The sequence below is a fragment of the Phragmites australis genome, chromosome 4, assembly GCF_958298935.1.
Source record: "Phragmites australis chromosome 4, lpPhrAust1.1, whole genome shotgun sequence".
Taxonomy (NCBI): Eukaryota; Viridiplantae; Streptophyta; class Magnoliopsida; order Poales; family Poaceae; genus Phragmites; species Phragmites australis.
In genome coordinates, this window is record NC_084924.1 from 49,148,018 (window position 1) to 49,158,918 (window position 10,901).

General features: G+C 45.2%; 1 pseudogene; it reads right to left on the bottom strand.

Annotated features, from left to right (window-relative positions):
• Positions 1-3,850: 3,850 nt before the first annotated feature.
• Positions 3,851-7,274, bottom strand: LOC133914535 (protein-ribulosamine 3-kinase, chloroplastic-like; annotated as a pseudogene).
• Positions 7,275-10,901: the final 3,627 nt, after the last annotated feature.

Below are 10,901 nucleotides of genomic sequence, written 5' to 3' on the forward strand. Positions count from 1 at the left end.
ACCCCGCGGGAGAGACCTCGCGGGATGGCGACACGTGGCGGATGGCTGGCCTGGCCTCGGGACTCAGGGAACCCCGGTTCTTGATACACCGACAATCTGGCTCAAGTGAACTCATCGAAAGGTCTTATGATGGAGTTAAAGATCTCATCGGAGTATCCGATGTTTAGGATGACTTTAACTGTAAGTCCAACGGTTAGTTTTTGACGATGTACACACCAAACTGTCCGATGTTTGTACTACTATTGTCACCAGACAATCCGATGTTAATAGCTTTTTTGAGCCATTAAAAAAATGGCTAGTTGACGAGTTTGAAACTATAAATACCCCTCAACTTAGTCCTTGAAATGTGTGGCATGCTGCTAGAGTCCAGGGAAACATAGAGACACTTAAGAAGACATTCAAGCCACCAAGGTGCTTAAAATGATCATCCAAGGTAATTAAGCACAAGATTAGTAAGTGATTAGTGCTTATAGGTATGGAGTGAGTTATAGCTAGGTGGTGTAGCTTGAAAAAGGGATCAATGAGTGATCTTAGCATGTACCAAATAGTACATCGACGCTTTGGAGTCTTTGATCTTAGCATGTACCAAATAGTACATCGACGCTTTGGAGTCTTGTTGACTCGTCGGTAACTTGAGTCGGAGTTGCTCAAACTTGTTGACCCTTCGACTTGGTGTGAAGCGACGACAAAACATGTGTACAAAGACGCGAACCCTTGCCTTGGTAGCTAAACCTCCAAAGTGATCACGACAGTAAGTGACCGAAAGAGAGGCTACTGGTGAGACCTTACCTTTGTGGATTGGTGGCTCATCCGGCTTGAGACCTTGTGAAAGTGCACATTGGCCCCCTAAGTGGGTTTTAGCTTATTGATGACAAAATGATTAAGGAACTATTATGTTTATCGAAGCTATGAACAGGTTTTAGTTTCATTTGTGAAGACACACGACGATTGATGCCACTCAAAAAGAAAAGAGAAGCGGTTTGTAGTACTCAATAGGATTTAATTTATTTTATCTTTGAAATTGAGTCTATGATAGCTGTACTATCAAGAGAGTTGCAATTGTTAGCTCTAATGGTGTCTCAATGCTCAAAGTAACATATTGGAACCAATAGTTGAGATACACATTCACCCACGGACACCGGGAAATATAGGTAGATTGTGCTGAGTCCAGAGTCTCCGGTGTTCACCGGATATTCCGGTACTCAGTGTTTTAGGCTGGAGTCTCCGATAAAGACTCCGCCAGAGAGCCTTGGTTCCGAATAATTTTTAATTGTCCGGAGTCTCCGATGTTCACCGGACACTCCGGTAGTTGGTGAATTTTGGCCAGAGTCTTCGAGAAAGTCTCCGACAGAGAGCCTTAGTTAAGCTTTTATTTTTTAATAGAAACAGACCGGAGTCTCCGGTGTTCACCAGATACTCCGGGTAGATAAAGTTTTTGGCCGGAGTCTCCGAGAGAGACTCCGCCAGAGAGTCTCGGTTAGCATTCAATTTAAATGACCGGAGTCTCCGGTGTTCACCGGATATTCCGGTACCTAGAGAGGCTGGAGAGTCCGGCAAGTCTTCGCACTGTTTCTTCGTGGTGACTAAGTCATACCCGGAGACTCTGGTGTTTACCGGATACTCCGGGCAGTTCAACAGAACCGTAACGGCTAGTTCTGTCACTATTCTGAGCCCGTTTTGGATTTCAGGCCAGAGACTCTGGTGTTCACTAAATACTCCGGGGTAGGTAAGTTAGAACAGTAAATGCTAGTTTTTTAGGGTTAGCTATCCCCCCACACCCTAGCATTTATTGCTTGCTGTTGCTGCTGAGCTCCTCTTTCAAAAAGCTTCCTAAGAGTATTCAAGAGGCCTCCAAACATCTCTAGTGCTTAGTTTTACGCCAAATTTGAGAGATTGATCTTTATGGTCGCTAGAAGAGAATAGGGTTGGAAAAGACCCGTCTCTTTGTGAGCTCCTCAACGAAGACGTAGGCACTTCTTTGTGAGGTGGCCGAACTCCGGGATAAATTCTTGTCTCATCATTTGTGCAAGTTTTACTTGTTGTTGTACTTTTGGGATTGTTTCCATATATTAGTATTTGTGAGTATCTTACTGTTAGCTATTGTTGTTTAAGTATTTTACTGATAATAGAACTAGTGTTATCTTTTAGTCTCTAATAATACTTGCTTAGCTTCATTTGTTTTCAAAATCCTGTATAGCCCGGATATTCCGAACTAGACCGGATACTCCGGACAGACCGGAGTATCCAAACTTCACCGGAGTATCCGGTATCTGTTTAATCCGCTGTTAAGTTTTAATTTTCAAAAACGTCTATTTACCCCCCTCTAGGCAACTTTAAATACATTCACCTTGTCTTGGTGGTTTGGTGACTCAAGAGTCATGTTCTTGTGACTAAGCTTAATGATATCAAACAGCTACCCCATAAAAATACTAATGACATGTACTCACGTTTGAATATTCTTAACAATCAGATCAATAAGTTAGGTTTGACGCAAATTCGATGATCAAGTGGTGAGAAGATCTTTAAGCTCTTCTTTCAAAATACAAGTTGGATAGTCTCCATTATTTACGATAACGACATCAAGAAGATGACTACAAGTCAAGTATTCGGCAAGATCACCACCCATGAGATGATCATAAATATGAGAGTAAAAGATTCCTCTTCATCCCATGTCAAGAACTTTGCTCTTATAAGCAAGCAAGTACCATGTCAACACATGAAAGCAAAGATGAGGAGACAAGAGCAAGAGTCAAGCTCAAGCGAAAATGATGCAGATAAAAATGAAGATAAAGAGAGCAATAAAGATGATGAGCAAAGCACATCAAGTGATGAAGAGATAGATCCCGAAGTCACCAAACTCAGCTCTCAAGTGAAGAAAAACATAAAAAAGATCAACACCAAGATTCTCCATAAAATACTTCATCAAAACAATCGATCACATCAAGAAAAAGAAGAAGAGCAAAAGCAAAAAGGAGACAAGAGGAAGAGCTAAAGCATTTACAAGCATAGGATAATGTCAAGTGGAGCGACGACATGTGTATGGAAACATTGAGACCCTTACTTTGGTGGCTTAAGCTCCAAAGTGATCACAGCGGCAAGTGACCGAAAGAGAGACTAATGGTGAGACTTTGTTTTGGTGGTTTAGTGGCTCATCCGGTTTGAGACTTTGCCTTAGTAGCTTGGTGGCTAAGAGTCATGACCGGGTGCCAACTGAAAACATATACTTGTGAAACTTCAACGTAGACTATGACTGATAATAATATCATCGATACCACAGGATAAAAATCCCTTATAACGAGTTTATCTCTCTAGCTTATTTACATTTTCGTATTTACATTCTTATAATTTATCTTGCTAGAGTATGTTATATTTCTCTTGAACGGTAAAGTAGACACTAGATAAATCTAAAACACATTTAGATATAAATTAATATAGATTTATCTTATGAATTTTTTAGAACTAATTTAATTTAGATTTTTCAGTGTACTCATTCACACCTGTTGGGACGTCACCGTCCTCACAGAGGTCCCTCCTCTTTTCAAAACCTGGTTGTTTCGGCATCACTTGTATGGGAGTAAAGTACCCGTTAAAATTCTCCATCGAAATAATGAAGAATCTAGTAATCCACCCGCCACAAGACTTGAAACTTAAATGGGAATAGAGAAAGACAAGCACTCACACCCGCCACAAGACTTGAAACTTAAATAGGAATAGAGAAAGACAAGCACTCAGGAGGATGCACTCAAAAAGTAAAGCTGGAAGTGGGAGCATTTCGTGGGAGTGATCCATAAATACTGTCCATTGGAATACAAAACAAGAAAGCAATTCCCATGCGAACACATAGGCCGTGTAAGGAAAGCACTATGCCACGACACCATTCTTTACCAAATGAACCTTCCTACCACAATTTTCAGGTCCGGGATCTTAACTGTACTGTATAGGCCGACAAAAGGTGACTCTGGAAAACAAATCTGATCCATAACCAGTAACCTCGGACGGTGGATGGTTATAAGTATCTCTATTCTTCATCTGCATGTGTCGATGTGCTGGTGCTCCAATCAGATATGCAGCAAAAACAAATAAATACCTGAAAGTAGGAGCTATAGAAGTCCCCACCAAATCCAGCACACCATGACAACTCTGCCTCGTAGTGTCCATCTGTAGTTGAAGAAGAACGTATTTCTTCATAAATCAACTACTATATATTAAAGTGCATGGAATTCCTGAATTCTCAGACCCTGTTACTGTATCTACTGTATCTACTGTAGCAGTGGCCATATATATATGTCCATATATATATATATATACGTATATGTATGCATATACATGTATATACATATGTATATATACGTATGCATATATATGTAATTTTCTTTTTTGGGAAATTCTAGAAAAATGTTAAAATAAATATTAGTTACATTAATAAATCGGCTGAAAAAACTAAAATGTAAAGAAAATATCTAGAACTCAAAAAAATATGAAACAAATTTTTTTAGGTTAGTATTACTTCCACTACATGTTAAAACTATGTGCATGCATAAAAGTACTATTATTTTCTCTATAATTAATTGAATGTGTTTAACATTAATAATTTTATAAATAAATATTGAAATGTACAAAATTTGTGAACCTAATTTTTTTAGTCTTCTTTTATCGTGCTCTACACAGTAAAATAAAAACGGGCGCACGTAGGTGCAGCAATCAGATTGGTTGTCTATGAATTGTAAAAATGTTACATGTATTACGGAACTCCATAACACATTTGAAAATAGAATATCTTGATGGAATTATTAATTATAAGGATAATCAAGTAAATTCATTCTTGCACAACCAATAATCATGATTCTGAAATCGGATGCTAGAAACAGTAAATTTTACTTACAATAGCATGCTGGATCCAATATTACAGGATCTCCATTAGTGTCGGAGTTTATGTTTCCGCTCCACAAATCACCATGAAGCAAACATGGTTCAATAACAGCGCCATCAAAAAGCGGGTGCATATTCTTAATCAATAGCTGACCTGTACATGGAGAATTTATGCAAAGAAAATGTCAAGTATTATACTCTCAGCAAAACTTTGCTAAGTAGAATATTTGCAGAACAGGAGAGAAATGATAAGCACCCTTGTGTGTGTGTGTGTGTGTGTGTGAAAACTGGGAACACAGACGTTTAATTTATGTATAATACTCTTTTCCCCTATGTACCTTTTTCGTATATGGCTGAATCTCCGTACCGTTGTGATGCCAACTCCAACTGGTAGACCAATCTATGCTTTGAGTAAAACTCAATCCAGTCAGCAGTCCAAGTGTTAATTTGTGGAGTGCTGCAGTAATACAATAGGTGGATTAGAGAGACCACGATTGTGATTCTGACAAACCTCTAGTAGCATGTCATGTTTCATCAAAGTGATAAGCTGCATGCATCATTCAAGGCCAAATTAAGCAGATCTGCATCGCTGAAGGACTTCCAGTTACTCATGAGTCATGATCAAGGAATGCATCTGACTTTAAAATCTAGATAGAGGGGAGAACTACAAGATTTAAACAGTACCTCCCGATAGTATTATCAACATAGAAACCATAGCCCATATCAGATTTAGCAGCCTTATGCATTTCAGCTAGCTTCCTTCCCAAAGCTGACTGGTGACAAAAGTTTAATTATATATAAAAAAAGTTATATGAAAACTTGAAATAGAAGGTATAAAGTTACCTGGTCTCCCCTGGAGCGACCAAACTCAATAAACTACACGATGATAAAAGAACCACCAGTTGGTAACGACCCAACCTGTGCTAATGGGTGCACAAATATAGGAATAAAAATAGTAGAACGATAAGAGGATGCAGGGCACTATCAAAAATAACTGAAGCTATATTTACACAACCATCGGTAGTGATGTAACAACTTTCAGATCAGCAGAACTAAGATAAGAATATGTACGCTAATCAAATAGCAGCGTGACTAGCTGGGGCTTGACGATTTAAGAATTATATGAGTACTTGCATTGTGTATGTCTATCCCAGTATTAATCATGTACAAGTCAACAAGACTACAACATCGTCATGTGCTGCTAATGTGATGCATATCTGCACTTATACATGTTCCTGCCTCTGCCTCTCCCTCTCCACACACCTTGTATGGCAAAGGAACTGGGATCGATTTTGTGTCATACATTGCCTTCAGACCAAGTGCTTCCCCTTCAAATATTGATGCACCAATGTGCCTGGCAAATACAGCAGCGTATCTATTCCATCTTTGTCACAATAAAAAAAAAAACCAAAGCATCAATACTTATGCAAATCCAGGGCTCACCTATTGGTCTTCACAAAGAAGGAGCCAGCATCGGTATCATAGCGCTGAGCGGAGTTGATGCAACCACCACCAATGGAGCTGATCCTTGTTATCTTCGTGGCCTTCCCTCGGTAAGAATCCATTCTTTGATTTGGTCATCGCCTAATGCAGCCACTGCCGTGGCACATGAAACAGAATAGAGGCAAACAATTAGGGCGACTCAGAACTACAAGGTACCAAGCATATCACGTGCACTGTGAAGATGTGATACAAGGAACTGGGATGGAATCTGCTAGGCCAAAAACCACGCGCCCAACACCACTAAACGACTAAACCTAATCCGTCCAACTTTAGACGGCCCGCATTTCAAATTCACCACTTCAGTTTCACCCCACCCCAAGGTGGCACCTCGCAGATGCTACTAGAAGTCTAGAACAATCGACGCAGTCACGCAGCACAGTGACAGAATCCCGATCAGCGATCAGCGAGAGCGAGAGGATGAACACACACGCGAACACAATGGACACACGATATTTGGTGCTGCAAAGCGGCAGCTTTTCTGTTGTTGTTATCTCTATATATTAACGAAATACATGCAGAGTTACATGGTTAGAATCGACTGAGACTATCCCGGCATGCTCGTGATCGGTTGTTGCCATCCCAACTCCCTGGGACATGCCGCAATCTATGCACAGCCGCTAATAGCGCTAACTGCCTCTATCTACTATAATCAGCAGGCTCAGGACTTATTCAAACACACAGCACAGCGAAACTAAGCTTGAGATAACAGCGAAGAAATTGGAAACGGTGCGAAAAAATCGAGGGCTTGATTGGCACTGGGCCAGCGGGGAGGCAAACTTACTGATGGTGAACCGGGAGCTTGCTCTTTGGCGGGAGGCGGGGCAGCGGTGAGGGAGGAGGGGGGAGGAGGCGGGAGTAGAGGGCGAAGCGCAGAGCAGCGCCACGTTTGCGGCCATCGCGCTCGCCAGTTGCTGCCGTGGCTGTGGCCGAGACGCTGATGGGCCTGACCGCGTGCGGCAGGCAACTGGCCAACTGGGTCCAAAAGGTTAGGATTTTTTATTTTTTTAAATATTTGTAAAATTACATGTCGGTTTTAAAATAGAAAAAAATTCATATCACCTTTCTCAACTATTGCTCACGTCTATTTTTCCCGTAAAATCAGATACCTCATGTCCTCCAACTATTTGAACCGATGCAATTTATCTTCTTAGCTGATTTTAATAGTAATTTCATCCTACGTGGCTCACACATGGTGGTAGGACCCGCATGTCACATGAAATCTCATCATCCTGTTCCGCCCTATTCTCTCTCCCAGTCTTTTGCCCGTGCATGAGGCTCAAAGAGAGGAGGAGATGACGGAGAGATGGGCTCACCGAAGGAGAGAGATCAGAGGGAAGAGGGGCGCCGAAGAGAGAGGGAGCTGGAGTGGATGGAGGTCGGAGGGGAGAGGTGCGACGGTGCGTGGGAGGAATAGAGGGCAATGCGTAGGAGGAAGGGAGGGCGGGGCTAGACCCGGCGATGCGAAAGGATGGCACTCATGGCTACACGCGGTGCTGCGAGCATGGGACGACTCGGTGGCTCGGGACATCGTAGTGCTCGCAAGGAGTGGTCACTGGACCCTCCCTCCCTGACATAAAGAATGGTGCCTATGCCTCCGACGACTTCCGCATGTACTCCTTCAAGGTGCGCGTGTGCTCACAGGTCTCTGACGATTTCTGCAGCATGAAGTGGTGTCGGCCGCAATAGCGCTAATGATGCGCGCCACAACCATCTCTAAGCACCCCGTCGTCCTCCTGTGCGCACCACCTTATTGTGTCATTGCGACCCATCGAGCACCGCTATAAATAACCCCAAGGCCCCTTCTTCCTCTCTTACTTCTTCCCCGCCCAAAAACAGAGTCGCCGCCATCACTCCCCCTTTCTTCCAGAGCTCTAGCAACATCCGCCACCACTCTTCGAAGCTTCATTGCTCTATACAAGCACACCACCATGACCGCCGCACTCCCCTGGTTCCATTTTGCTACTCCCCCAACCTCGATTCGCACCGAGCCCGAAACACCCAATCTAGGTCGCCTCCATCGTCTTCTCCAATTTCTTGCCGACAGTAAAACTTCGCACCAATTCACACTGTCGGTGTCAAGGGAACCAAGGGTCCCCGAGTCCCGAGGCCAGATCAGCAGTTTGCCACGTGGTGCCCTCCCGCGGGGATCATCTCCGCGAGGTACGAGAAGACTGAGTCCCAGGAGAGGGTGTTCGGGGCCATGAACAGTGGTCCCCGAGTACCCGAGTTCCCCGATGACCCGAGAAGACCAAGCACCGGGAAGATAGTGCTTGGGGCCGTGAACAGTGGCCCCCCGAGCACTCAAGTCCCCCAACGACCAGAAAAACCGAGTACCGGGAAGGGTGTGCTCGGGGCTGCGAACAGTGGCCCCCGAGCATCTGAGTACTCCAAGGACCCAAGGAAGTTAGTTCTGGGAGAGAGTGCTCAGGGCCGTGAACAGTGGCCCCCAAGCACTCGGTTCCCCGAGGACCCGAACAGCCAATTCCGGGAGAGAGTGCTCGGGGCCGTGAACAGTGGCTCCCGAGCACTTGGTTCCCCGAGGACCAAGAATGCGCATATTCGGGAGAGAGTGCTCGAGGCTGTGAACAGCGACCCCCGAGCACTCAGTTCCCCGATGGCCTAAGAAGTCATTCGCCGGTGGCCCCCACAGAGGTCCAACGGTGAGGTGTCTAGTAGTGAAAGGCCCGATGCCGTATTTAAGAGGGCGCATGGCCTGTCACTTCTAACTGCTCCTGTCACGCTCGGTGTCAGTCCCTGCTACGGCCTTGCAAGGAGGCGTGGAGACATTTAATGCACGGATCCCATCATGGGACATCCGGCGCGCCTCGGGATAGCATCAGGAAACCCAAAGTGCCCCACCTGCTGCCCTGCTGTGTTAGGTGTACAAGACTGAGCGGGCATGCCGGGCCGTTCAATGGCTGCCCGATGGGCCCTCTCCATGGCACCCATTGCAGAACGGCATCATGACGAACAAGACCAGATGGGGGCGTGTTTTCAACCCTCCCCGTCATTTCGCGCAGCAGCCTATGATGGTTGCTTTTCATTTATAGTGCCTTGGAACTTGTGCCCTCCTATTCTGGGCATGCTATCGTCGGCGAGTATTTAAGGAGGAACCGGTGGATGATCAGGACAAGTTGGAGCACATAAGCTGAGATCACTGAAGAATAAGTAGTCCGAAGCTCTAAGATAGAGAAATATTCTTGTAACCAACAACATCTCTGAGAGACATTCTCAGAGCATTTATAGCACACACACGGGAGTAAGGTATTACGCTCAGTGCGGCCCGAATTTGTCTAAAAATCTCCAGTGCATTTACTGCATTCTGCATCCGATCATTCCATCCCACCTGCATCGCATTTATGCCCATTTATTTCACTCGCAAAACAGATTCAGAATCATCCTCCGGCCGAATCTCAAAAGGGGTCCCTCCGGATCCCTGCTTGAGGAGTTCACCATCCGACACACACCATCTAGGACATCACTACTAGCTAGTCGAGCCCCCAATTCGAGCCCTCATCCACCGAGATGCTCTGGCACCGTGCCGCCTATGTTCCGGCCACATAGCTCCGTCACCAGACCAATGTCGCCTTAGCCTCTAGCTGATTTGGCCAAGCTCAATTGACCCGACATGCCCTGGCCTTCTATCCCTTCTCCAGCGGCCAAGCACCAATGGTGCCACCGGTCGTCGTGTTCCCGAGCCTGATCAGAGCCGCTCATCTCCTTCCTCTTTCTCTATAAAATATTGGAGCCCGAGTCACTGTGGTTTGCCCGTTCGAGCCTGAGCATCGCCAGTCGTCCATCATCTTCTTCTACCTCTGGCCACCCCCGTCCAACACCCTCTCGCCCGCCCGTGAGCGTAGTGGTTGACGGTTGTGGTCGGGCGCGTTGTTAGGAACGAGGATGTGTGGTTAGAAGGGTGGTCGGGAGCATGCCTTGTGTGGCATTGTCGGTGTCAAAGTCGCTCATGAGCGTGACGATCTCCCGTGTCACTCCCTCAACTCCATCAACCCCACCCCTCAGCCCCGCATCTGCCTTGTCTGGTCACACCCCCAGGCACCCCAGCCGCACCCGCATGTCACCGCCTCCGCTCCTGCGCAAGCCGACCACAACCCCGCTCATGCGCTGCCCCCTCCCCTCGACGCCACCACTGTTGACGTCTTTTTTTTCAATTTAGTGACTAGAATGTCTAAGTGTACAATAAACATACTCGAGCAATAGTTGAGAGAGGTCGTATGGACTTTTTTATTTAAAAATTTGTATGATTAAGCTACCGTCGCTAGGTGTCACGGGGGCATATAATCTGGGCTCTTCTCAGATTGGGCCTGGACTCATAGGTCGGAATAGGCCCAAGATATTTTGCGTAACTGTATTTGTTTATTCATCAGCAACGTTATGAAAGCTAAACAAAATTTCCTTAAAAAAAGGTAATCAAAAGTTCACTTGCAGCAGCTACGCCTGGGGAGTTCTTCATGAATCAAATGATTTACCCAACCTTCAATGTAAAGCACTGTACCGAAAGCCAGGCCGAA